This window comes from Lipotes vexillifer, unplaced genomic scaffold, assembly GCF_000442215.2.
Source record: "Lipotes vexillifer unplaced genomic scaffold, Lipotes_vexillifer_v1.1 scaffold1457, whole genome shotgun sequence".
Classification (NCBI taxonomy): Eukaryota; Metazoa; Chordata; class Mammalia; order Artiodactyla; family Lipotidae; genus Lipotes; species Lipotes vexillifer.
This window is the reverse complement of record NW_006784622.1, coordinates 979,161-1,004,834: the sequence shown is the minus strand read 5'-3', so window position 1 is coordinate 1,004,834 and position 25,674 is coordinate 979,161. Positions and strand designations below refer to the sequence as shown.

Below are 25,674 nucleotides of genomic sequence, written 5' to 3'. Positions count from 1 at the left end.
CCCGTGTCCCCCGCATCGGCAGGCGGACTCTCAACCACTGCGCCACCAGGGAAGCCCTGCAGTCCATTCTTTATACGTTGTCAGAGAGATCTTTTTTTAAATGACATCCAGATATGCGGTGTCTCTGCCCACAGCAGAGTGGCTTTAAATCTCAATAAAAATCTGATATCTTTCCAATGGCCCATAAGGCCCCAAATGAATTCGCCATTTCTCCCTTCTCCTGCCTCACCTCCGACCGTATCACCTTCGTTCCCTGCCTTGCTCACCACCTATTTCTAGTCACAGCAGTTTTCTTACTACTCCTTAATCCCATCAAGCCAAACTGGTTTCTGCCCAATAGCACTTGCTCATCTGTATTTGCCCTTCTCTCTTTGAAATGCTCCCTCCAAATATTCACATGACTCACTGTCCCGTTTCTTTCAGGTCTCTTGCTGAAATGTTATCTCCTCAGAATTACTTTTCCTGATCCCTTTATTTCAATTATTTCCTCCTAGTCTCATTCCTACCCTTGCATTATCTGGTTCTCTTTTCCTTTACCCTGCTTTGAGTTTTCTTCATAGAACTTATTGATAAGGCTAATTGTTATAAGAAAAGCACAATAATAATCTTTTCTACTAACGATATTTACCATTTGCCAGGCTTTCTTCTAAATTCTTTATACCTGTTAACTCATTTAATACTCTGCATAACATAAAGACATACATAATTACTATTAACCTTATTTTACAGGTAAGGGAATAAGAACAGAGGAGTTATGTAACTTACCTAAGGTCACACAGCCACAGACAAATGGTCAAGCAAGAATTTAGGGCCAGAGAGTCTTAATTCCAAATATCATGCTCTTAACAGTTATGCTCTGCTGTCTCTCAGCTTGGAAGTATGCTAAATAGTTATTGTTTTCCTTGTTTGTTCTCTGTCTTGTTGGCACCTTAGCTCCATGACGGGGACTGTATCTGTGGGGCCTCAACACTGCCATACGTACAATGAACGTTTGTGCCTGAAAGCACTTAGGGTGGTGCCTAGCTAAAGCTAGTCTTTATTATGTACATTTATGGTCATTACATTTACCATAACTGTACATAATGAAAATTGACATGCGGAGTTGGGAGTTATTGCCCCTAGAAAAATTATTGAGTCTGAAACATCTCAAGTGCCCTCATCCTCCCATTTCAACATCCTTCACCCTCTGCTTTTGCCTCCACTGTCAGGTCTTCAGTGCCTAACGCCGTCTCCTCCTTCTCCTGTTAACTTTCTCTTTATACATGACCTGAAATCTTTTACTTGTGGTATATAGACAGCTGAGTTATGACTTAGTGGTACCTCAATGAAACAAGCTTTTAAATGATTTCATTCAGAAAAAACATTCAAGATATATTTATCAAACACTGACTTATATCTGGCTGTGCAAGGTGCTGGGGGAATAGGGTGAAAGTCCTGTTCTTCCCTTCAGGGTATCCTAACTCTTCTAATCCATCCTCCAGCATAATTTTCATAAAGTGTCCCATTTGCTTCAAAATTTTAGAGACTTCAGGAAAAAGACCCTTTGTGATCTTTTTTTCTGTTTCTTTATCCAACCCCTCCCATATTCTAAATATACTACTGAGCCTCTAAAGCTATCACCACAGTGGATGCCTTTTGTGCCTTCACACCATCTCTTCTCTCCCTTTTGTGCTCCTGCATCACCTGACTCACTTACTTGCCCTTGAGGTCCTAGCTCAATCATTACCACCTCCAAGAAGACTTTGCAGGTCAAGCTTCTCTGCTGCCAGAACATCCTGCTCATGCTTGTATCATCCTTATCCTTTTTGCCAGGAGGCCCTATAGATTATGAACTAAAGCAGAGTCTATGTATTTATCACTCATTGCCATGAAACATTACCTTGCACAGGGCAGAATTAACGCTTGCTATATAATAGGTGCCCAAAAATTGTTTGTCAAAAGAAGAAAAAGAAAGTAAAGCCCCATTTAAATCAAATTGATGTAGTAAACCTAATGGTATAATCATCAGCTTCAGTGAAATTGGTGGGAGTAGAACTTTTCACAGGAGTCCAGAATCTTCCCCACTGCTGGTCGGTACTGCTATTTCCTGGGGCTGACTCTGGGTTGCAGAAGTGGGTGACAGGTCATGATGTGATAAACCTGGGGTGTTGACAGTTGGTTTTAAGGTCTGGAACTTAAATATCTGCTCCTGTTCTTCTGAAGACAACACTTCTAAGGTGTCAGTGAGAGTAATTTTCCACAGTTTATTCACTGTAATAAGAAATCTTTCTTTGCATTTCCAGCAAACAGCTTTTTTCTAATCTCTGAAAATAAAGTTATTCTGCCAGAAAGAAACTGTTTTGAGAGAAAAAGAAAAAGTGTATTTCCTTCTCAAAATTAGGGAAATAAAAATAAACATAGGAGGAGAAAAGGAGACCAATATGCCAGCAAGTATGATTTGTTTGAGTTTAATGCAATTTCACTGCCTAAAAGATTATAAGTAAGCAGGCTCATACACCTTTATAATTCACATAGTCAACAAATATTTATTGAATATCTATAATGCATTGGGAACTTGATTTTCGTGCAAAGACTTGGCTGCTAAAATCTTCCACTTTGAAACATTTTTGTATGTTTAATTTTCTTTGGTTTTATACTATTTTACTTGGATATTAAAGAGGAAAGTGTTTATATTTAAATACTTTATGGAGGAATTAGAATAATGATTGAATCAGAAAGTTCATCAATTCAAAAACTTATTGAGAACTTATATTGTGCTAGTTGCTAATAATATAGTAGGGAATAAGCTGTACACAGCCTCTAACGTCCTGGAAGTTATATTTGAGCTATATTTGATATATATATATATAGCCCAAATATATATATATATTTGGGCTACATATATATATATATATAGATAGATAGATAGATATATTTGGTTACAGTATCACAAAGGAGAAGTGCAGTGAGTGTAAGGGATCTTCTATCAGAGATGTCTGACCTATCAGGGAGGTTGTGGAAGACAGCAAAACTTAAATGTGAGAGCTAAAGGATTAGTGGGAAGTGGTTTGTAAACTGAATAATAAAATTATGGAAGAAAGCTGTTACAAACAGGGGAATCAGCCTTTACAAGCATTCTGAGGTGGGAAAGAGCAAGGCTGTAGTGGCAGGAGAGCAGAGAGCCAAGCAGAGAGGAGAAAAATGAAGACAGAAACATATCGTATACATTTTGAGGTCCGCATTAAGGATTTGAGATTTTACTCAGAGAGCAATGATTGCCATTTGAAATTTATTTAAAAAATTGTGTTTAACGAAACTATGGCTGGAAAAGTAAGCCCCATGATCTGGAGAGGAAGTAATAATGGCCCATAGATGAGGAGCCTTTTGATTTTGACTAGAAACCATCGTAGAAGCTAAGAAATGGAAACCACCAATTTCTTTCTTCCACCCTCCCTCAGATTTCTGGGTTTTGCAGCTGGGTGAATAGTAGTACTAGTCACCAACAGAAGAAACACTGGGGGAAGACCAAATTTTTAGGGGGAAGAATGTGAATTTGGTTTGGGATATTTGAAGAGTGAGATATCTCTAAGGCTTTCAGATTGTATTGCTAAATAGATCCTAAAACTGTCCATTGAATTTGGTACCATGGAAATCTTCAATAGCCTTAAGGCGAGTATTGATAGTAGAAACCAGTTTGGAGTTAGTTGAGAAGCAAGTGGGAGATGACAAAATGGACAGAGTAGAGATAACTATTTTTGAGAAGTTTGGTTGTAAATAGAAGGAGGGAGACAGTGATAGCTGGAGAAAGAATGTTTTTAAAAATGGGACAGAGCTTTGAATACATTTAAATGCCCATGAAAAATATCTGGTATAATGGGAGAACTTGAATGTTCTGAAGCTAGAAAGAGGAACAATGCATATTATAAGGAAGGGGATAGAATCCAGAGTACAGGAGAAAGGAGTAAAACTCTTCTGTTTTCTCTTTAGTCATTCCTGAAATTAAAAATATTTTTTGAGAACCTACTATCTACCAATCATTTTTATAAATACTTTGCTTTCCTCTTTCATAAAGTTCCATAAAATATGTTTTAAGGAACAGTTGCCAGGTGGAATATTACCCCTTCCCAGCATTTCAGGGAATATCTGAAATACTATTACCACAAAGTTATTTTGAGACATTAAAAATATCTTAATGCCTTGGTCTAGCTGATGCCTATACCAGTGAGGTGAACCAGCAGATTTGTGTGTTACAAAATGGCTGCTGCTTTGCTTGCACCCTAAGTCTCCCACAGAATCTCTCCTGTGGTTCAGTCAACTGGAAATGTAAAAGAAATGGAATTCCGGAAAGTCTATTCAGTCTTTCCACATTAATACATTACCAAATCACTAAAGCAACTTTATTATATAACTTGGTCTCACTATGTGATTTATTTTTCTATCTTTTCCCCCTTTTACACATAGGCACTTGAGCACTGTATGCCAAACATTTTGCCACATGCTTGACGTATATTTCCTCATTTAATCTTCACAGCTACCCTGTGGGGTGTGTGTATCATTACCCCTATTTATAAACAAGGAAACATCCTGTCTTTCCCAAGGTCCATGGTCTAGACTATGGTAGGGCTGTAATAGAAAACAAGGTTTCAGGATTTCTAGTTTGGTGCTTTTTAACCTAGTGGAAGAAAAACACATGCACTTTATGCTATAGGGGAAAAAAAAAAAAAAAAGGTCTTCACTTGGTTTGGTGGAACCCTATCCTCCATATTTTCTCAGATTGCATTGCCTCATTTGTTTAAAAAGATTCTATGAGTCAATACACCTTTCCAAAGGTAAAGTTCAGAGAAAGATGTTGTGTGGTTTAAGCACAAAGATATGTACTATCTGCCTCAAGCAATTTGTTTGATAAAACTTCATCTGAATTCAACAATCCTAATATTTTGGCCCTAAAGTCTTCTTGCCTAAGAGCTGTCATTATTGAGAACTACAACTACATTTTAATTACTATATGAATTTAGATATGAAGCACAGTGTGTCTGTTCTACTCCTCCCCCATCGTTACAGTCTGTTCTAATTAGCGTTTCAACCTAAATCTGCTGAGGCAAGGTCCTGAGCACAGGCTCCGGACGCGCAGGCTCAGTGGCCATGGCTCACGGGCCCAGCCGCTCCGCGGCATGTGGGATCCTCCCGAAACGGGGCACGAACCCGCGTCTCCTGCATCGGCAGGCGGACTCTCAAGCACTGCGCCACCAGGGAAGCCCCGAGGCAAGGTCCTTTTAAGTCTTCACCTCATGCCAAGAACCAGAATCACCACTTTCCTAGGATTACTGGCAAATTAATATTTCTGCTGACTACCAATTTGTCAAAATTGCAAGTTCTTTAGAAGGACAGTAAAAGAACAAATACGGATGGAGTGCCTACTCTGTTCCAGACTTCTAATTAAAATATATCAATAAATCAAATGTTATTATATATATTACAGTCCTATGAAGTATATATCATTAATATTTTTAAATTTAAAAGCAATGAAGTTTAGAGAGGTTAATTACTTCGCCACAGTAGATGAGTTCCATGCATTATTTATTTATTTATTTTATGTATTTATATATGTATACATGTATGTATATCCCCTCTTACTTAAGGAGTTTAACTTGTATTATAAATATGAATATAAAACACTAAGTAAAGTACAAATAAAATTAGGGAAACAGAAATAGGATATAATAAGTGTTTAAAATAGATGATGTCATCAGTAGCATTATATGTAGCATGTATGCCAAAGGGATCCTCTGTATTTGTTAAAAGTAAATAAAAAACCTGACTCTGGGTCTTTTAGCAGCCAGTGAAAAGGAGAACAGATGATAAGAGTTATTATTTACAATGCCCTAAGATTTGAAATAAACTTTTTTTTTCCTGGAGAAACATAATTTTTCCTGGAACTGAAAGCAAAGAGATATTTCCTGTTGTTCCTCACAAAAAGAGGTCTGTATAATAGAGTTTACAGTACCCTCAAAAATACCTTTATAACAAATACAATAATGAAATCTCTCGGGATTAAAAAAGTAAAATTCTTTAATAGATGTAGATGGGCTGATGCCAAAGCATGACTCTCTTAAAGCAATTCCTTGTCTTGAAAAGGGAGTGGGATGGGGATAGGAAAACATTGATTTCCAGATATGTTGCTCACTGATGTCCTGGAATTGTCTCAAAGATAGATTTTAGAGTGTCTAGAAGACCAGATGAAGGACAAATTATTCAGTTAATATTCCACAAAAAGTGTTTTGTTTAATCAAATTTTTATAAATATGAAATGGACTGAGTAAGAGATGATACCTGCAGTATGAGTATTTTGCATGGTGGTAAAAGCAAAGCTATATGGCATCAGCCAAACTAGGGATAATAATACTAGAGAACATTTATTGAATGATTACTGTATGCTAGACTCTGTATTAAGTGCTCTACACGCATCATCTCATTCAATACTCCCCAGTCTTTCTGGAAGCTTTAGGAACCCAGTATTGACAAGGGTCTCTACCTCTGCATGGAGGTTGGCTGAAGGTGCTTCTGTGGTCAGAGGCAGGTTCTCAAGAAGTCCTAGATTCACCCTCCCACATAGATATAGGTGAGTAAGTCCTCAAGGTTCTATACTACAGGGCAGTGGTTTTTAACCCATTTTGTGACACATACCCCTTTGCATATCTGATGAAAGTTATGGAGTCATCCCTGGAAAAACACAAATGATTTTTGAAGCCCCTGGAACACACCCATGAACTTTTTCAGGTTAAAAGCTATTGAAGAGCATAGCCCTAGTAATTTTAGCTTTTTTTTTTTAAAGCCTGAATAATCAAAGATCTATCTTGGCTGTATATATTTTTTAGTAAACCACCCATAGAATTTAATGTTACTTTAATAAAGCAACTACCTGGTATACTCATTGAGACAAACTGGAAAAATCATACCTAGTTAAATAAATGAGAAGATATTGTGTACAGCTGCCAATAAATTACATGTTGGGGGAATCTCTGCCAAAGGTAACCACATTGGCTTATATTTATCATTGTGAATCCCTTCTGCAGCAATTACATAATAGGGCTTTTTGTTAATTAAGTCTGATCAGAATTAATGAAGATAAAACCAAATCAACTACCTGTGGAGGATATGTATATTTGTGGTCACTATAGCATGGCCATGTTAGAGCTGCCATGCATGCTTGTTCAGGTTGTACACTGCACAAGAGCTCCACAGCTAAGGAAGTATTACTCACAATATAGAGATCATAAATTTTAATATTTTTTATGATAGCTTTTCAATAGCAGCATTTCTTTTTCTAACAAAATATGAGTATTCAGATAATTTTTTAAAAGATAGAAATAAAATGTAAAAGAAAGGATACATTTTTCAAATTTCATAAAAAGTACTTTATGGGAGGTAATGCCCCTATACCTTAAATATCCAGCACTTTATCTGGTCATTCAAGTTTGAATCAAAAAGAGGGGACTTATAATACACCTGCTTTATACACCACCCCCTTGGAAACTATTTTTTGATCTTCAATATCCCTATTCTGGCTTTATTAATAAGGTAAAGATCCTGTTTGTATATTAGTGACTTGAGGTTTATAGTGAGCTCATGCATTTATCTCATACTGCATGAGAAATGGCTATAGGAACTTGGGTTGATCAACCCGAAGAAGAAAAATTCAGAGGTGATATAATCAAAAACCTCTTCCAAAAAGTTTTTTTTTCCATGTATATTAATTTGCTAGTGCTGCCATAACAAAGTATCACAAACCAAGTAGCTTAAGCAACAGCAATTTATTGTCTCACAGTTCTGGAGGCTAGAAGTCTAAGATCAAGGTGTCTGCAGGGCTAGTTCCTTCTGAGGCCTGTGAGAGAGAATCTGTTCCATATTTCTTTCCAAGCTTTGGAAAGCTTGTGATTTGCTGACAATCTTTGGCATTCCTTGGGTTGTAGATACATCACTTCAATCTCTGTCTTTATCTTTACATGGCATCATCACTGTGTGTGTGTCTGTCTCTGTGTCCAAATTTCCCCTTTTTATACGGATACTAGTCATAGTTGATTACAGCCTTTATTAATGACCTCTACTTTTACAAAGACACTATTTCTGAATAAGTATGTTCTACAGCACTGGGTATTAGGATTTCAACGCATCTTTTTAGAGGGACAAAATTCAACTCATAACACCATGCATGCCATAAAAATTGGAAACACTCATTATTATGACCCCCCTTGAAGATTCGCCACATGTGTTAGTATATTAAAGGTTCTGAGAAATTCTACATTAAATCTGAGTTAATTTTATCCCAGAGTTCTCTAAATCTTACTCTCTTCAGCATACCTATGAACATCCTGTGGAATATCTTGGATGGAAGGAAAACACAGACATGGGAGAAAAATATAGGATTTAGAGTGAGGTATAGATAAAATTCCAATTCTGTCATTTCCTAGCTGTCTGATCTTTGGCAAATTACTTAACCTCTTTGAGATTCAGTTTTCTCACCCATTAAATGGATGCAATTACTCCTACATAATATCCATTTACCACAGTTGTTTCTTTTACTAGTCTAGTCTCTGTGACGATTTAGTGAAATGACTATCCTAGAACACATCAGATGCTAGAGAAGAGGTCTTGAAAGGTATAACATAACATCCTTATTTTAGAGATGAAGTCACTAGAATCCATATTCTCAATGGCAGAACCAAAATGAAAACTCCAGTCTCCTGATTAGATGCAGCTAAATAAATGGAAAAAATACTTGACTTACTTGCAGATCTGGGTTCAAATCCTAGCTTCATTACATGCTGGCTGTGTGACCTTAAGGAAGTTAGTTTCTCAAGACTTCTGCTGACCTCTTCTTCTTCAGCTATAACTTCAACAAACATTCACTGAGCATCTACTATACAACAGGCAGCATGTAAGAGATGGATGCAATGCTTATTAAGACACTGTGCTTAATTGGGAAGAGCTTACAGGTTAGAAGGAAGGGTAGACTTGAACAAATAAGTGAAATACTCTCTAATACTGGAATAAATGTGAGTACCCATAGAAAAGAGTAGTTAGATCCATTTGTGAGTATTGCAGAATTGGATATGACTGAGCTGAGAATCTTGAAGGACAACATGACAGAATTCATCTTGGTGATTAGTTTCAAAAACAATACTCCAGCTGAGAAATAATATATAAACTCATGCAAATTTTTATAAAAAGAGATCCTACAGACATCCAGTGATTGCAGTGATAAATCAATAACACCTTCAGAAATGTCATTTTCTTACCTACTTCTTAACCCACTGCTTCTTCATCTACAGCAAAGGTCAACGCGTTTTTCCTATAAAGTTTCAGGTGGTGCATGTGTTTGTCTTTGTAGACCAAACTGTCTCTGATACAAATACTCAACTCCGCTGTTGCAGCACAAAAGCAGTCATTGACAAACAAATAGCATGGCTATATTTCAATAAATATTTACAACCCCCCCCCAAAAAAAACAGGAGGTGAGCACAATTTGGCCCCTAAGTTGCAGTTTGCCATCTCTTATTCTGTACCATGAAGCCTCACGGCTAATCCAGCTCTGCTAGCTCTATAGATGAATGTCTTATCACAAAGTATCAGAGAAGGACTATGAAACCTAAGGGGAAAAAGACAACAGAAATATAGATTGTGACATCATCTTTACTTTCAGCATGTGATTCTCACTCTAAGAGATAAAGTCTTCATGTGACTCTCTTGGGACATTACACAATCATGATCAGTCCAAAAAAATTTTTAAAGGTTTTTATTACAATTCTGTGGACTGTTCCAAAATCTAAAGGAATGGAAAATTATTAATAGTTTAGAAGCTTAGAAACAGGGTTAATGGCCTAAAAAGCTTAAACATCACAACTTGTATAAGAGTAAGATTTCAACGTGCTTTGTTGAGACTTAGTATTCACCTATGTATAGAACTGTTGTTTTATTCCAAAATGCTATTTTCACATTCTCCAACTATGCTTGTTTCAAAATTTCCAAATCCACGTTTCACGTACAATTTCCTGCAGTAATTTTCCAAAGTCAGCATAAAAATTGTTCCTGCTTGTCCACATTTGGAAAGATAATCTATGGGAAAACAAATGATCTGGCTGACATTTCTTTTCTTTTCCTCTCCCTTAATTGCCTAACGTTGCATTTACAGCACCTCCTTCAAGGCACTTGCTAATGCAACTGGATGCTTCAGCCAAAGTGCACTTTGGTTAGGGATCTCAAATATATACATAGCATTAGGATTGCTTTGCAGAGGATTGAAAAATAATATGATGAGGCTTGACTCTTTTTTTCCACTTTGACTTTTATTAAATTTGCAAGATTGGAATATCATATATTTCCAAATATACAAAATCTATGCATACTGTATAATCCAAATAAAAGGCTGTGTGTCCCATCCTAACCTTCCAGGAAGTGAAAGAAATAATGAATAGAAATGAAAAATATGGCAAAATGTGATATTGTCTTTCAGCCATCAAGTCATCTTTGGCTCTGAAGTTTTGCTAACCTGAGTACTAATCTGGGTACCTCTCTTCTTTAGACAGACAACCTCAGGTGGAATAGAATCATTGGGGATGACTGGGAAGCCCTTTGGACAGATAAGTTACTGTGATTAAATTAGAAGATGGAGATTTTTTTTCAGGTAGAAAGGAGTTTGAAATTGAACGTGTTCCCTTTAATAGATGAAAAAGACAAGTTTGTCAATGTCTGATTGCACTTCACTCAGCACTATCAATTCTTCAAATCCCTAAATGAGTTACCTTCTCTGCAAAGCTTTCTCCTCTCCAGACAGTTTGTTCCTCGTTATCTCAGCTCCCACAATACTTGCCGTTCACTTTTCTCATTGTTGTATAGCACTGTATTGCCATTATTTCTAGGTATGTCTTTCTCATTAGATTAAAAGGTGCTACAGGGTAGAGCATTACATTTACCCAGGTGCCTGGCATGCTGCATGTATTATCAGGAAGGGATCTCAAGCATAACATTTATTCTGAATGAGTACAAATTCTAATTCACAGGAAGGACCCAGGTTAAGCTTTTTGCGTGGCTTTGTTATTAACACGTGGCATTGTCAGTATTGGTGCCAAGTCCTATTATACTGTTTTATACCAAATGAATATAGTGTTGGTGCCCACAAATTCCTTCTCTTCCTTGAGCCTGTTATCTGTAGGTGAATTGTTTTAGCAGTAAGATCTTCGTATTTACTTAAAAAGTAATCATGAACTAATAATAATAACTGTGGTTTGGAGTCATGTATTGTGCTAAGTGCTTTATATACACCTTCCTGGTTACTCTTCATTGTAAAGTAGTAAATATTATCTACCCCAAGGCAGATATGAAAGCCTTCACCTTGGACTAAACGATTAATGTGCCATTGGCCATTTCAACAAACAGTTACTCAAGTCAATCCATTTAGTAGTTCTTCTACCCTCTACCCTCTGCCTCTGATTCACAAATTCTTAAAAATCTAACACAGAGACTCTGTAAAAGAGTGGAAATAAATGACAGTAGTTAAAAAATAAGCCCAGCTTCAAATCATAGCTTCTTTCAACGGGAGCCCTAGATCACACCTCTGCTGTATTATTACTTAATTTTAAAAGTGAAATGGACAATCCCATTCTGGCTGTGGTAAAATTGGAGCAACAAGCGAATAGAATCTACATTCATCCCTGGTTGGGATCTGGAGCTTGATCGTTAGTGATACTCAGGGCACTGCCTTCAGAGTTAACAGTTTGCTTGGTGTGCCCCCAGTAAGAGAACACACAGCCAGCCCCTTGTGATGCACCAGGATTCTGGGCTCCGGGTGCTGATAAGAAAGTTCAGGCTGAGACATCTGTATATGTTAGAATTTGGTAGAATGGAGGTGAACTAAGTAACTGAATGAGTAAACATGAATCCAGGTCTTTGGACTCCAAATGTCACAGTTCCTCCACTAAAATGTTGTTTCTTTCAAAATCATGGCATGTTACTTTTAAAACATTGCTAATCTGCTATGATTCTTTACTCTAGTGAATCTCAACATAGATTAATAAGACAATCACTAGCCATTTTTAAAAAGGGACACAGAGATTCTGTGGCTGTATGATTCCAGATTCTGCCTGATTGACACTCCACTATCACTCTCTGCCCAAAGGCAAAACACAAGGCCGTATGGAAATGGATTTTTTCTTTAACCCTTACCTGTAGCAAGTGGGTTCACCCAGGGCTAAGATGCCTTGAGGTAGTCACCCTTGGACAGAGCTGTATTGTTCAACAGTGATTCTCAATCCTTTTTGCATATTGGACTTACTGAGGAGTTAAAAAAAAAACAACAACAACGGATGCCTGGGTACCTCCCGAGAATAATTAAATCAGAGTCACTGGAGAGGTGGGTGGAGAAGAAGCATTTTATATATATATCTTTTTTTATACAAAAAAATATACTTTTTTTTTTTTTTTTTTTTTTTTTTTTACAAGTTTTCTGATTCTCATGTGCAGCCAGGGTTGAGTTCCACTTTACTTACAGGAACTGAATGCCAACAAAAAGAGGAATACTTACTTACTTCAGTGTATTACCTATTTCCTCTCGCCGTTTTTCTCTTTTATTAGAGTAATAGCCGTTTATATTCCAAAACCACAACTAGCACCACCACGATCATCGTCACGCACCTGTGATGCAACCAGGTTTTAATACATATCTCAGGAGCTAACAAGTCTTCAAGAGTGGTATTATGGGGCTTCCCTGGTGGCGCAGTGGTTGGGAGTCCACCTGCCGATGCAGGGGAAGCGGGTTCGTGCCCGGGTCCGGGAGGATCCCACATGCCGCGGAGCGGCTGGGCCCGTGAGCCATGGCCGCTGAGCCTGCGCGTCCGGAGCCTGTGCTCTGCCACGGGAGAGGCTGCAACAGTGAGAGGCCCGCGTACCGCAAAAACAAAAAAAAAAAAAAAAAAAAGAATGGTATTATGATATCCAGCTTATAATGAGGAGATTGAAGCTCAGAGCAGTTTGGTAATAATCTCATAGCTACTGTGCAATGGATGGGGACCCCAAAGTCTGAGCTCCACTCTGTACTCTCCTTGCCAACTGTATGCTCCTTGAAGTTGGAGACCTGGCTTAGCAGTTGATGGATTTCCCTTTGCCTTCCTATTCTGCTGAAAAATGTTCCTAATCGAAGATACTCTTCTTTTACCCATTTATCTGGATTGGATGCACTGTTCCTCTAGCCAGCTTGCCTTCAATCATGTGGACCCCACTACTCCCATTCCCAAGCCTCCCCTACCTCCCATCTCCCTCAAGCAGCTGTGAAGCTTTCCACCCTGTTCCAAGAGTGGTCCCTCTGATACCAGCCCCACACCTTTGATTTTCCTTCTGCATCTTTTTGTCTTACACCTACCTCCTAATGTATGACTGTTACCCAAAAGTTACCTCATAGCCAGGCTTCGCTGGAGGAAACAGGAAGAGTAACATATCAGAGTCAAGAGATGCTGTTCAGGTCCCTGTTCCACTGTTTGCCAGCTGAGTGTCCTTGTGATATTACTTAGTTTCTCTGAACCTGTGTCCTTGTTGGTAAAATGGGTCGTACTACCTGCTTTTCCGGAGATCTCTGTGCAAGTTCCCTGGCACATGGTCTGATTCATAGTAGGCTCTAGGCAAGTATTTATTTCCTTTTTTCCTCTCCTTTCTACCGTTTACATCCCTGTCTGAATAGTCATAATTAATGACCACAACAAATATTACTGAGGTGTTGCAGATCTACTAACATTTGTCTAGTGTTCCACTTATTTCCCCGGAGGATCTTTGAATTTAATGTAAGTATACAGTGCGTGCAGACCTAGGCTTTATGTGTCTGTCCAGCAGAAGACTGCTCTTCTCCTGAGGCAGTGTCGACAATGGAATTCTCGGAGATTAGGGCAACTGGTGGGACTTTGTGTTAAAAGCAATTTTAGATTATTGGCTGAGAAAATACTGCTAGTGTGGCTGCATTTTTCAGTATTGCCTTCTTTTGTTCCTACTAATTGGCAAATAAACCATACCCTCCTGAGAGATACCTCATTGTTTTCTTTACTTTTTCTCTGTGACCATATATCTGGCTGTGCTTACTGGGGGGCTTTCTATAACTGGGTTCAAGCAGCTCAGTGAGTATACTAGTCCCCATGCACGCACAAACCTAATCTCTAAGTGACCAGTGTAGCTCTTAGATGAATGTATGGCCAGGAGATTTACTGATACTGAAGAAATTAAATTCCCCATAATTATTTTTCTATACTTCATTCTCTGGAGAGCAAAAGCAAAGCTACTCACACGTTGATAAAATGTAGCTTATAATCTTCAGCTTCACATATACCAACAATGCCATATACATAAAAGTAAGGCCCTTCTCTAAAGGAGATTGTTTTAATGAGGGCTTCTTCCTTGAGGAGATGCTGGAACTCTAGGGTGCAGAGTTCAACTCTGCTTTGTAAAGGGTGATCTTGATGGAGAGACTGAGCAAAGAACATCACACTGAAGTCCAGAATTGGAAAAACTGTATATCGTTGCATCACATGGAGGTGGGAGAGATGATGGCGTAAGACGTGTGCAGTCAGCTGAAAGCAGAAGGGATCATCTTTTAAAATTCTTTGCCCCAGGATTTCCTTAAAAATAAAGAGACAAGCAAAGAGAGGAACAAATATCAACATGAATTTATTGGATGTCCGCTGTGTCCACTATAGAGGATAAAAAATGGCAGGTAGTTAACCTTTCTAGGTCTCAGCTTGGACTATAAAGTGGAAATGATGAACAAGGTCCACTTCAAAAAGTTTCTTGAGGATTTAATGAAGTGATGGTTGTAATAGCAGTTGGCACATTAATACTTCATAAACACAGGTTCATTTCACGCTTTTATTTTTGCTTTTAACACAGTCCTAAGAAGTTTTATCATCTGGTTGATTATCCCATAACCCTCCTTCCTCTCAGGTTGATTGAAGTAGAGATAGAGAGTTAGGGAATTCAATGCCAGCTGAAATGGTGCTGTGATACAGAGGGGGAAAGAAATACTAAAACCCTCTGTAATATGTGGACATGGATGCTTAAGGCGTCATAGCAGCTTTTGGATATTAAACATAAGGGGAAATAAGCCACTATCGTCTGTGTAGATGACACTGTAATGTAATCCATTATAATAATAGATATTTGTAATTTATGATCCTCGTTAGCAAATCCATATTAATAACTAATAAAACAATAACTACTTCTATACATGAAGGAATATGATAGCTGCCATATATATATATATATATATATATATATAAAATGTTATTTAATTCTCACATGAACATTTGAAAATATGTATTACTGACACTTTATATGTAAGGAAACCAAGGCTCATAGTTGTTAAGGAACTTGTTCAAGACTACAGTACAAAGAAAGTCACTAGGAAAATTTTAAACTATCTGGAAAATCCACTTACTGTAAATGCCTCTTTTCTGGATATTCCAGAAAAAAGTGAGTTACAAAATATTAAACCAAGTGTTTAAACCCAATTACATATAAAATTTTTCAGAGAAGATGATGATCAGGTTGCTTTCTCATATTGGAATTCATTAAGGAGATAAGGCTTGGACTGACAGTCCGAGTAGATGATGAAGAGAAAGGGCATATCAGATAGAAAAACGGTCATAGACAGTTGCACCAAGGTGGGGGATTAAGATTCATGTGGGTGGAGCTTTGACCTGTACAAATTTGATACCTGGCTCAAACTTTGTTTTTGAGAAAATTACTCATGAATGAATGAATAAATGAATGAATAAATGAATGAACGTCCCTCTTATTTACATTTTGGTTCTCAGATGCATGCTGCATATTGTGATACTTAGTAGACGTATGCATCCAGTGAGTTGTCCTTTTGACTTTCTATTTTCATATTTCTAAGTATGCTGATAAAGTTTCTTCCCTTCCTGCTTGGTCTATTGATATTTGTCTTCCATCCCTGAGGAGGTCCTATGTGGGTTTTGTACCAGATGCTGACTAAATTGCCAGCTCTTAGTGAAACCCATGGTCGCTGTGCTGTAATAATATTTTACGAAGTGCTTTTTCTTTCTTAATATTTATGTGATGGAGAGAAAATCCCTTCGTTTCTGAGGTCTTATGTGTGCTGTGGCTTCTGTCAAGTAAGTTCTTTCATGAGTCAGTGAACTGGGGAACTTGCCCATAAGCCTCAGAGGCTATTTGTAAGGCTAAAACAATACAAGGAATATGGGTTTCAAGACCACTATCAGAGATGAGAGATAGTCAGAGATACCAGATCATCCAGTCACTTACACCAAATTTTTCTTAGTCTATAAAATCTACTGAAAAGATATTTATTGATGTGAAACAAATATCAACAATATATTAAACATAAAAGCAGATTAAAAACAGCGAGCATAGTATGATCCTACTTTTGGAGAAAAACTTTATATCGAAAAAAGAATGGGAGGATAATACCAAAATATTAAAAACTGTTATCTCTAAGAAAGGAACTGTGGGTAATTTTTCTTTTTGCTCATCTGAATTTTCACATTTTTCCACAGTGAATGCAATAGTTACAATAACAGTAGTAAGGATAGCCAACTTTTATTGAGTTCTCATGATAGTGAGCTCACCATGGGCTCTGTCTGCTCTGAGGTCAGACCACATGGGTTTGGATCCTGGGTTCCCCTTTTATTAGGTGTGTTAAGAAATAGGCTAGGCTAGGTGTCTCACGTGTATTGTCTCACAATATCTTTCTGGGTTAGATACTGCTATAAAGCCCAACTTTATACGTAAGAAAACTAAGGCTTATGGAGTTTAATACACTTGCCCGTGTTCACATAAAATGTGAACATATGAAAGCAATAGAATAAAGGTGAAAGAAAATTATCCTAATAAATATTGTCAGGCTCAGTCGTGTTAATTACAGTGAAATCTCACAAATGGATTTTTATCAAGATCACACAAGGTTTATAATGTGTGTGTGTGTGTGTGTGTGTGTGTGTGTGTGTGTAGAGGCAGTGAGAGGGCGGTGGGGGGGATATGCTTTTGGAAATGAGAGGTACGAGGATAAGGACAAGAATATTCAGTTGGTATATACTCAGTTACATCTCCACTCAGCAGATTTATCTAGTCTGTCTTCTCCCCCTCCCCTCTTGCTACAGTCATCCATGCTCTGCATCTCTCCAGCCCAGAAGAGCTGCACAGCCGTAGGCTTGCTCCAGGGTGGGAAGACTGGCTATCTTCCCAGACTTGGCTCCTGGTGAGCCATGCTGGTCATTTAATATGGTTGCTGACTCAGGGCTTAGCACTAGAGATGATAACCCGCCAGAGGGAGGGGAGTGATGAGAGCCAAGAAAATGGTTCAAAAATCAGAAGCCAGGAGACGAAGTCGATCCATGTGACTATCCTGGGCCTCAGTGGTCTTGATAAGATCAAACTGTCTGTGAACATAAGGGAGCAAACTTTATGAGTCGCTGGTCACTCCATTGGTAGGTAGTCTTTTCTGGCATGACAGGCATGGAGTTAGGTGAGGGTTGAAAATGGTTAGAAGGAACTGAATTGAATCAAGTACAAAAGACACTGGACTTGCAGTAGAAGATTGGGGAACAGGGAGAGATGGGGCTAAAGAAGTCAAATAGTTCTTCACCAAGAGGCTATAACAGCTGTCCTCTGATTGCAGCAGCATTTAATCATGGAAATCACCTTCTTTGATTTTCTTTTTTAATGTCTCCCAATCATCGTGGTGTGCAATGTTGAATGACCAGACAGGCAAACTCAGGATGTGCTTAGGGAACTAGCAAAGCATGGGCATTAAAAATTGAGAAAAGGCCCTATTGGTAAATGCAGCCCAAATTTTTCAATCAGAAAAATCTGGAAAGAAGCTATTTTCATTGCAGCATAAATATGAGTAACAAATTAAAAGAGTTAAAATTTGTTTTTAATTAGATTAATGAGTCTGGTAATCTTTCCAGGGCCCAGAGTTATTAAACGTCTGAATCGAGCCCTGTCATTGCAGTGGGCTTCTTCATACTCATCTGTATCATTATCATCATCACCAACATCACCACAAAGAATCCTAAAATTTAAGCTCTTGCAATGTATCAGATAGTCAGAGCCCTCAGCGCATTACAAGCTTTACGTCATTTAATCCTCACAACAATCCTAAAAGGTAAACATCACCCTCATATCACAGATGAGAGGACTGAGGCTGAGAGAGAGGTTAAGTGACTTGTCTGAGGTCCCACAGCTGATAGATGGTGGAGCTGAGATTCAGACCCATTTTTCTCTCCTCCGGGAGCTTTTAAGTATTCTGTGAGTCAAAGGTACATTATTAGCAATGTAAGGAATTAGAAATGACGTACAAACTCCAGGTTTAAAGAGTTTGAAATGGTTGGAAAACCTAAATTTTCAGCATATCTATTTTGCTCTCAAAGGAGTGTCTCAGCTTGGATGTTTGGTCCAGAATTCCTCAGATCTGTCAGTAGTGCCACCCTCTTACTGAGCAGATATTTCAGTAATTCCCACCTGGGCATGCCCTTATTATCATAGTAAGAGAAGTCTTAGTTTTGTGGCTTTTTTTGTTTTTTGGCTCTTTTTTAGTTTATCCAAGCAGCACAGTGTTGCTACCAATGCAGTGGCCAACAATGGTATCAACTTCTTTGTACTGTTTTTGAACCCATGTGAAAATTGTTGTCCACCTTTTCCTCCCCTTTCTTCCTCCTTCCCCTTCCTTCCTCTCTTCCTCCGTTTATTCCTCCTTCCTTCCTTTCTTCTCTTTCTTGCTTGCTTTTTTTTTTCTTTTTTAATTACTTTTAAATATTTTATTTTTAATATTTTTTTAATTTTTTATTTTAATAACTATTTTATTTTTTTTGAGGTACGCGGGCCTCTCACTGTTGTGGCCTCTCCCGTTGCGGAGCACAGGCTCCGGACGCGCAGGCTCAGCGGCCACGGCTCACGGGCCCAGCCGCTCCGCGGCACGTGGGATCTTCCCAGACCGGGGCACGAACCCGCGTCCCCTGAATCGGCAGGCAGACTCTCAACCACTGTGCCACCAGGGAAGCCCTCTTGCTTGCTTTTTTGCTTTATTCTTTTTTTTTTTTTTGTAGTAAAGGACTTTACTTAAAATATAAGGTTATATAACTTGGTTCTGGCTAGCATCAGTTTTAAGTAATAAGGAAACATTTTGGGGGCTGTGAATTTTAGCTATTTGCATTTTGGAATGAATTTTTTTTTTTCATGTGGAGCTGTGTTCATTTCAGATTGTAAATTAACTTAATGCATCCTGATTTGATTTGCCAAGCTGACCAAGAGTGGAACAGATTTTACTCTCATATACACCAGCTTTCTTGGTTGAGATGTTATTTCCTCAGGAAAGCTACCCCTAAGGCCTCTCATGCATTCTCATAGTCTCTGAACTTCTCCTTTATCACCATTATCAAAGTTGTAGTTAAACGATCATGTATCTAGTTATTTATTCAAGGTCTCCCCCCTTAGTTTGAAATCAGCATGAGGGCAGGGACAATATCTACCTTATCCCCTGCTGTAAACTAAATGTCAAGCACAGTGTTGGATTATAGTAGGCATGCAATTAATATGTATTGAGTGAATGAACAAAATTCTCCATCCCTAATTATTTTCCTTATTTGATTTTTAATCTTGTGGACAAATAGGTTTCAGCTATGTCAGTAGTTTGCTGCCTTTGAGAGTTAAAAAGGTCAATAGGCAGCGGTGGCTTGAAAGTGAACAGAGCCTGAGAAACCTATGTCATGTGTCCCTTCTCTCTGGTAAATTAACACCTCTGTATCTGCTAGTGGGTGAGAATAGCAGTTAAGTCGTGTGGAAGAAGCAGAATGCACAGAAGCATCCCCTCAGATTTCTATAGTGTGTATGGTCACTAATGCAGGTCAGACCTCAGAAGTCCTAGGGTTTATCTCTGGAAAAATACGAGAGCATTGTTTACATAAAAGCCAGACATTTCAGGATTTCGACAGCAAAAGCGTTCCTCTATCCTGACTTTGTGTGAGATTCCAGGAGACTGAAACATAAGATTAACATTATCTTAAGGAAGGAGATTTTGAGAATAATTTCCAATTTAAATATTGATTTTGTGAAGGTCCCAGAGTCTGTTGCTCTGAGAAACTGTGTTTATCAAATATTTCAGTATTGTGGGAGATGCCAGCCTGCAGGGCATGTGGCAGTATCCCATGCAAAAGTGTGATACAAGATACCTCTGGGCACCACCTCTTTGTTCACCCCGGACCCCATCCTCACCCCCAACATACTCACACTCACTTACACAACTCAGCTTATTTTCTTTGAACCCCACCATTCTTCTTAAAAGTATCATTGTATTTGTGACAGTAACATCCTCAGGTACTTGTAAGCTTTAAATTATTTGTCTAAGACCTTATATGCTTAGACTAAGGTAATTCCCAGTATGTGTGATTATTATGAGGATTAGAGATCTAATGGCTCACAGAACTGACTTTCAGAGAATTGAAATGTAAAATTAAGTATTATGGATTTTAACGTTAAGATAACGGTGGTATCGTTACTATCATCCTTTTTTGTTTAGAGACAGATTTATTTTATCGTGAATGCTGTTCACATGTGGCTTTCTTCATTCTCAAAGAGCTTGGCTTTAAGAGAAAAGTGTAAATAGCCTTTTACTTTCCTGTAACTGAATTGTACACATTAACTGCCAAAGTTACTAGGAAACAGAAGTGATTGCTTTAGATTACCTTTGAAAGGGGGCCAGCTCCTTTCTGGTCCAGTGGAAGGATATAGCAAAGATCAGCAATGTCACAAAGAAGAAACTGTCAACTGAATGCCAAGTCAGTCATGGACCAAGCCCAAGTGTTGACATGGCCCTAGATCATAAAAGAACATATTTTAATCTGAGCCTAATTTAAAGCAAAAGCAGTTGCATTTTTCACTAGTTGGGGAACCATTTGGAATGCAGATGCTTAACAGCACAGTTTAATTTTCAGAGACCCTTTGGGCAATTTTCAGAAGACATTTTCTTGGACCAGGGCAACAGAGGAATATTAGTCCTTCCCATTTATCCTTATAGAATTCTTTGTAAAGAAACAGGGGCTTTGATGTGAATAGCCAAAAGACAGTGGATAGGAAAAGTCATGGGGATATCTGAAAAGTGGGCAAGGATGCAAATGGCACATGTAAATGATGTTCAAGTGTGCAAAACCCCTACTTAGCCACTCACATGGATACTACTGGGTCTCATCAAGAGCCTGCACTGAAACTATGTAATCGAGACTTCCTGTTGGATCCTCCAACCTGGAACGACTTATTTTACTGCTTTTAATTCATTTTCTTTTCTACCTTGAATGAGATTGATTTCTATCCTGAATAGTCGTGTGCTTTCTGGAGCTAAAAAGGGGCCTTCCCATCATGGCACAGTAACCATATCAGTGGAGAGGAGATGACCATTCATATGAAGGTCCTCCTTAGGTTGACTAGTAATTTGGTCCAGGTGGAATGAGGTGCTCTTTCTGATGTGCTGCCTGCCTAGTTGTAAAAGGCCACCTAGCAGATTGGATACAGGCAATAAGTTCCCTGTTGCCCTCCAGACAGATTACACATTACCTACTTAAAGGAGAGCAAGCAATACTGTTGTCTTCAGTGGGGAATTGTAAAAATATGGAAGGAGAAATATCAGATAATTGATTTTATATTTTTCTTTAGAAACAGATGATTATTTAGGAAATTGCAAAGAAAGTGATATACAATCTTTGCTGAACAAATTACACCAAAAGAACATATTCCAAGAATGAAATCAGTGACCTTTCTGCAGAAAAGAAAATATTTTATCATTAACTGCATGCTAATAAATTTGTACCAGATGAATCCTCCCACATGTATTTTCAGTGTTGGTGCCTGGGCTCCAAGTGGGGTGTCTTAAGCCCAACACCAATTCTGCAGAACCCAACCCACAAATACTTTGCATATCGTGTTTCCTTTGTTGGCTCATGAGTGAGGTCTAGAATAAAGATTTGCTCAAAAGGTCTCACAGTGGGCACTTTGGCACCAAGTGTACAATACTACATTTCATTTAGCCCAGCAGGCCTAAATGAATACTCACTGTCAGGTGTCAAAGAACTCCACCCCAAAGAAGCTGATCACTCATTTCTGCTTGGACTTCTCACCAACATGGGTTTTATATAATCAGAGTTTGCATTGTTTTCCCAAAGCCCCCCACAGCTTGGTTCAGAGTTTAACCTTTAAGTACTTATATTAGCTAAAGTAAGGTAGAAGACTCGTATCACTTTTATTCACCATTTTTGTATGCTTTTGTGGTTTTTGTTTGTTGTTTTCGGAGAAAAGCAACATGGTGGAACAGAAAGCATCAAGATTTGCAATCACACTAACTTGGGTTTGAATCATGACTGTACTATTTAATAGCTGTATGACCTTGAGCAATTACTTATCTTCTCTGAACCTCAATTTTTTCATCTATTAAAGGGAATAATATTTGCCTCTCAGGGCTGTTGAAAGAATTAGCTCTAGTTCTGTATATTTCTTGGCACATTCAGAGCAGATGATCAATAAATGGTAGCTGCAGCTGCTATGATTAAAGCTGTTCTACAGCCAGAAAGACAGGGGGTTTACATCAACTCAAGCCTCTTTCTCATGGCTGCAAGAAACCGCAGACGCTCCTGGACTTGTATGAGAAAATGTAATTAAGACAAAAACTTTATTTTCATTTCAGCCATTCTTCAGATCTCTCAAAATCCTGATGAATCCTCTCCTTAGGATTATAAATAGGAATCGAAAAGGCAAACACACATTTTATGCTAACACCAAACTTAAAACCTTAAATTCTAGGTTCACGAAATGTTCCTTATCTTTTACCCAATTTTTGATGCCAAAGGGAGTGACAAGATGCTATGTGTACATCCCTAAAAAGGAAGTGTTGTGTGGGAAAAGAGGACGGAATAGTGGACAGATTTTGGACAGAACACTGAGTTTTGAACTGTGGTTCCAACAATATCACTTAACAGCTGTCTGACCCTTGACACACTGTTTCACAGCAATGAGCTTCTGTTTTTCTCCTGCCCTGCCTACCATATGGAGCTATTTTGAAAATTAAGAGAAATAAAGGATATAATGGTACTTCTGGAAACTGAAGTCCAACAGAAAAATGGGATGCTATTTTGCAGTTTTTTTATTCACAGGCTCCAGTGTTGTGTGAACCTTGATTTTATTCCTGGTTCCATTCCTTACTAATACTGTGACCATGGGAACATTATAGAATCTGTCTAAGCCGATTTCTGTATTTAAATTGGCATCTCAGTGTTTACCATATAGGATCAAATGAAATACTTATGCTTGGGACACATTGTAAGTACTCAATAAATGGTAGATATGTTGCTGTTATCAATGATGTTATTTAGCACCTGGCCCAAGGGCAGAATGCCCTGACCAAAAATAGGAGTTGGAAAGAAGTTTAGGACCAATATGGGATCCTGACATTCAGTTGAAATCAGTTGACCTTTTTTGAGTGTCTCTGTATAGGCACTGCAGAATTTTTAAATGTCAGTATCTGCTACTTTTTATAATTGGAGTAGGGAGGGGGACAATGATAATGATGATTAGGAGGAAGAGGATAGATAAAGCTTGTTGGATATTATTATGTGCCAGGCACTGTACTAAGTACTTTACAGAAATTAATCCATCTTATTCTCACATCAATCCTATGAGATAGGAACTATCGATATTATCAATCTTATTCTTTAGATGAGGAGACTGAGACACAGAGAGGTTAAGTAACTTGCTCAAGTCCTAAGCTAATAATGATCAGAGTTGGGACGTTTACTCAGAAGTCTGATTCTAGAACTCATGCTTTGTCTGCTATGAATGAGAGAAAAGAAGTACATAAATGTTGTGCAGCAAAGAAAATGTGCTCAGCTGTGACTTCAGAGGCCATGCTTCTAGCCACTCTATCATACCATCTCCCTATTTGGCAAAATCTTATTGAAAGAGTGTGAAATTGAGAAAATAAGCCAAAAAATTCACCATGCCATACCCTTTAATCATCTTGCTATGTGTTAAAAAAATAATAATAAACCTACATGTTTACAATAATAATATATTAAATCTGTATTTCTATAGTCAATTGGGAGCCATTATGATTAAAGCTAGAGTTGTCGACGGTCATCACTCACCAGTTCTGCTTGTCTTTCAGCAACCACTAAATATTGATGCATAGACACTTTAGTCCACCCCCTTAATTTCACAAATGGGGTCATTAAAACTTAACTCAATAAATTGTCCAAGATGAGTTAGCTAGTTAGTGGCAGAGCTGGAACTACAGCACATTTCCTAAACCCAAGTCCCATATTTTCCAAGTTTAATTCAACAAATATTTACTGAGCAATAATAATTATATTGTGAGGTAATGACAAGGAGGGTGTGAGTTTACAAATAAAAGATGGTCCTTGCACTTCAGAAGCTTATAATCTAGTAGGAAAGGCAAACATGCCCACATATAATTATAAAACTCACCATAATGGAATGACTTCAATAGCAGGGAAGATCCCACATGCTGTCACTGTATGTCTCCCTTTCATCACTCAGCACACTTGTTTATTCAAGGAGTTCTGCCCTGCTAAATTGTTAGTTATAGTTCGCTAATTTATCCCTAGCGTAGTTCCCGGTACAGCATAGGAACTCAATAAATATTTATTGAACAAAGTGAAAAGACACAAGAGCAAAAGAATGTGGGATCACAGAGGAGGGAATGATTAATTAAATGTGAATTTGAAATGTACAGGCCAAAGCAAAGCCAATTAGGTAAAACTTTACTGAAATGTCAAGTCTCTAAGGAGAGGAGATCATTGAGCTGGAAGAGGGCCTGTCATTTCTATTAATCCATACCCCTGCCTTTAGGCCAATCCACAGATAAATTACCTCTGACAAGTCAGAATCTGGTTTATTTTTAACTGAAGTTTTGTGTTTTTTTAACCTTTTGATAAATTTAGAAAGTATCTATTACAAATCATTCATCAGAAAAATAAAAGCATGTAAAACTTAGACCAAAGAAAGGCTGATTCCAGTGTATCGTTCTTTCTCAAATTCTGAGTGTCACAGCCCCCAAAATCCAGGTAGATTGCTTCAAGGGGATCTCAGTGGTATGTGTCAGACTGTCCCACAATCAGAGGAAGGTCCATTTTATATTTGTTCCAGTTTGATTCTGTGCATAGCATCATTCAACCTGACTCTTGTGTTTTATCTTTTCTGAGATTTATTTCCTCAGTTTGTGACTGCTTCCTCCCTCCTTTGCTTTCTTCTTTTTGCCCTTCCTTCCTTCCTTCCTTCCTTCCTTCCTTCCTTCCTTCCTCCCTCCCTTCCTTCTTCCTACCCTTCCTCTCTCTCTCTCTCTCTTTTTCAGTCATGAGTCAATACCATAACATTAGTTTTGCACATTTTATTTTTCATACATTTCCTCTCTCATGAAACTCAGCACAGGGGATGGCACATGCCTGTGCCCTGTCTAGGAACTCCACACTCTCCCACACTACTTTGCCTGCTCCTAGAAACCAGGAAAGAGTCAGTAGAGCATCTAGCATTGGAAGAATGAGACCAGCACTTGGAAATAACACAGTCAGAATGTTACACATGTTACAGTCCCAAGAGTCTGATCAAAAGCCAAGATTTCCCCCC

The 25,674-nt window shown here is 38.3% G+C and overlaps 1 protein-coding gene across 1 annotated transcript in view; it reads left to right on the top strand.

Moving 5' to 3' along the window:
• DLG2 (discs large MAGUK scaffold protein 2) overlaps positions 1-25,674 on the top strand; it is a 1,040,068-nt gene that overhangs the window by 176,113 nt on the left and 838,281 nt on the right. The window lies entirely within an intron of this gene.